Raw genomic sequence first — 3,730 nt, 5'->3', positions numbered from 1 at the left:
AGTCTATTTAATTCCAGGGGTGATGCATTTGCATCCTTTTATGTAAGGTTGATTTGATTTTGTCGTTCTCTTTCTTATATTGTTCTGAGTTGAATTTTTTTTTTTTTAATTTTATTCTGGGAAGCATTTTTCTTGAACTGTGTAGCTGGGTATATGTATTTTCAGTTTGCTACATGTGGTGGATTCAAAGCTTGCACCACTAAGGGTTTGCACTTTCCTCTTGTAGATTTGTCTACTTGTCTTGTTTCTATTGATGTTTTCTTTGTATAGGACACAGGAAACTTGTTGGATGTGGCCGCATGCGTGTCCCAACCATTTTTCAGCTCCAAAATAAAAAGCTGAAACGCACTACCTTTCACGTCAATCTCTTCTTCTTCTTCTCTTAGATCTATAATCCTATTTCCCTTTTACAGTTTTGCCCCTTTGCCCTTTCTGTCCATATGTGCTTTTTATTGCTTTGTCTGCCTCACAGTGTCACACATTAAGAGCTCTTTTATCTCCAGCCACCCACTTGAACAAAAAATGTGTAAATAGATGTTTCGTTTCAAATTTTTTTGCCTTTTATGAGTTAAAAGTCTACCACCTATCAAGCTAGGTAGTCAACTTTTTACAATTCTTTATTCATTATCTAGGTAGACAATATCAGTGGCTAGACTTTAAAATGCTTCTAATAGATTTTTTAACAATTATTTAAAAATAAATAATATTTTTGTTATATATATATATATATATATATATATCCTTGCTATACCCGTGTCCTAATTTTTCAAAAATTGCCGTGTTGTATTGTACCGTTATCCATGTCCGTATTTCCTAGATTGTAGGATATAGATTTCACGTTTGAAGTGTGCATATCTATGTTTTTGTGTTTAGCCTATGTTTTCATATAATTTACACATGTCGTTTCTTTTTTCGGTTTTGACCTGAGATAATTAAATGGAAAATCAGTTTTTTATTTCCTGTTGCTTTGTGATGCTTTACGTGCTACCTAAGGCCCATGTGGTTTGTCCACTATTCCTCTGGGATGCTCCAATATACTATTAATGTTGAAACCCCTAGGCAGATTATTAATAACTTTCCTAACAGTTACTTTATTAAAAAAAAATACCCTTTTTTATTTGCTTTATGTCAATTTAAATCTTGGATGGCAGTTTTGGAAAATGATAACTATTTATTTCAAAGACAATAATATCCCTATAAAAAGTTGAATACTCTACGCTGGACTAATAACATGGGATGGATGCAAGCAGTAAGTCACAAGAAATAGGTCTCTTACGGGTGTTCATTTTGTTTAGAACTACTGATTTGATGGTTGACTAGGTTCTTGCAGTGCAAAACAAGAAGGAATAAAAGTATGCAAATCCCATTGAATTGAGATAGTTTGTGGATTTCAACAAGCATGACAAACTCCAAACTGAGACCTTCATTATCGGGCCAAACCAGTGTAAGTTTTCATTGGTTGACTGTATCTTACAATTTCAATGCCTAAGTTTTCCTTTTTGATATTTTTTTGCTTATGTGTAATTGAAAACAATGTGAAGGTTTATTAAAATTTCTCGTTACAGTGATGTTTTGGCTTAGCTTGATTTTCAGGTGTTTCATGGCTTTCATATAACCTCTTACTTTTCATGTTCTTTGAGCAACAACTCATATAGCCTTTGATCTCTTGACATGTGCTTTGATCTAATATCTTCAAATCAGAGTTCAAGTTGGTAATATCACAGGTTTAAACATATTTCTCTCTAAATATGTGATTTATCTCTAATTTTCTAGAATGTTATGGCTGCTTTGTTTCAAAGCCGTCCCTCCTTCTCTCAAAGTTTTCAAAATTCAAATCACCTAAAATTTTGGCTGCCAATTAATGTGTGCTTTTATTTGATCTTAGGTTCAAAAGATATAGTCTCTCACATTAAATATTGGAGTTGTTTACAGGTTTGTCTTTTGTGTGTTTATTTTTAATTTTGAAAGTTTTCTAAGGTATTCATGTTCAAAAGATATGTTCTTAGGTGGTTGCCATCTTTCAATGTCTCTCTTATAGATTAATATTCTAATTGCATGATTTTCATATGTGATCAGTCTTTTAAAGAAATGGTTGCAATGTGTCTGGTGAAAGATCAAGCGAAGAGGCGGAACTTATTGAAACACCCCTTTTTCAGGCATGCAAAGTCTCTTGAGATTTCTGTGACGAAATAATTCGCTGACTTGCCACCCCTTTGGAATCATGTAAAAGCCCTCCAAGTTACCCATCATATTGCCGAGATGCACCTTCCGTACTTTCACTTGTCCTGGTAAGCTTGTCTCATGGCTATGGTTAATTTTGCAGCTTAAAGATCAAGTGCAACTTTGTAAAGAACAAGAGGTAATATCACAGGTCATAAACATGTGTCCACACCATTAAATTTGAACTTAAAATGCATGTAGCGATATTTCTTTAATTTTTATCTATATATACTACATATTTAATTCAATTGGATGCATTTCTTAAGAATAACCGATGTAGGATCTTTCGCTTAACTTTAGTTATCTGTCAAAAACATCCCCACACCCTCTCTTTTTCCCAATTTTGTTTTTGTTAAATTCTTCCAATTCTTCATATTGACTAAGTTTCCCTTTCCATTTAGGTACACTGATGATATGGAGCTTGATGATGCTGTACATATGCCTAGTTTGATGCTGAAGGAGGGGTAAATGAATGTTAAGCCTTTTTTTTTTAATAGATATACTTTTATTTAAAAAGTTGTGGTGGGGTGCAGCTAGAATGGTAAAAGCTCTATGTGTATGCTAACAGGTTGATGCTTATCGGAGAAGATGTAGAGGATGATTAAGGCTGAGAATTGCTGGATAATGTTTTGGAAGGGTGTAACTTCATGATGCCATACATTGGTATAAGTCATTGGCTTCTTGGAAAAGCCATGTATGGAGAGAAGATGCATTCCTGCCTGAACGGGTATTTACATGGAGCCAAACCTAGAGAAAGTTGATTTTCTTTTTTGGTCGTAAGTTGCCTTTTGATTGGAGTTTTTCCAGTGCAAGGGCTAGTTGCTTAGTTTGTAGAGAGGAAATTGAGCTAGGAATACCCGAGCCACTAGGCTTAGGACTGGCTTGCTTGGGCTGGTTGGTTTAGGTGAAAAAGCCCTTGACAAGTGCTAGAGAGGTTCATGCCAGGCCTCAATTTGCTTTGGGCAAGAAAGGGTCATGTTTAGCATAGCTTTGGTTCAACACTTTTACATTCAATCTTGTGGATCTAGTCCAAGAGGCAGTTATGTTAAGCATCCAATTACCAGAAGAGGCACAATTACCATCCTTCTGCTCTATGAGTAGTCTGGTTGACGTGTATTCCTTTGGCAAGGTGTAGACATTCTTGGAAAGACATGCTAAACTCCCTTGTTTTATACGTCACTGTCACATATGCTGTGCTGGCATGAACTAAAAATGACCATCATTAATTAATTCAAAATATTAAATTTGCTTTAATAGTCTTATAAACAATCTAGAGTAATTTTTGGTAAGCATATCACCTAATTTCGCCAATGGGCTCTAGCTTGAATAGCACTTCTTCTCCCTCAATAGTGGGACATAGGGTGAGGTTGTGGATTCAAAACTCACATGGTGTGGCTTTCCAATAACAAATCTAATTTCAGAATGATGATGAAACATTTTTGCTTTGTTATTACTAATTTCAGAATGCCAACATAAAACTCATATATTTGTATAACAAGTTATTATAACT

The 3,730-nt window shown here is 34.7% G+C and overlaps 1 long non-coding RNA gene across 1 annotated transcript; it reads left to right on the top strand.

Annotated features, from left to right (window-relative positions):
• The first annotated feature begins 1,636 nt into the window (after positions 1-1,636).
• Positions 1,637-2,458, top strand: LOC142634048 (uncharacterized). Its single transcript, XR_012844028.1, has 3 exons — positions 1,637-1,724; positions 1,886-1,932; positions 2,077-2,458. It is a non-coding gene; the product is annotated as an uncharacterized LOC142634048 (long non-coding RNA).
• Positions 2,459-3,730: the final 1,272 nt, after the last annotated feature.

This window comes from Castanea sativa, chromosome 5 (genome assembly GCF_040712315.1).
Source record: "Castanea sativa cultivar Marrone di Chiusa Pesio chromosome 5, ASM4071231v1".
NCBI classification, from domain to species: Eukaryota; Viridiplantae; Streptophyta; class Magnoliopsida; order Fagales; family Fagaceae; genus Castanea; species Castanea sativa.
This window is presented reverse-complemented; position numbering and strand designations above follow the sequence as displayed.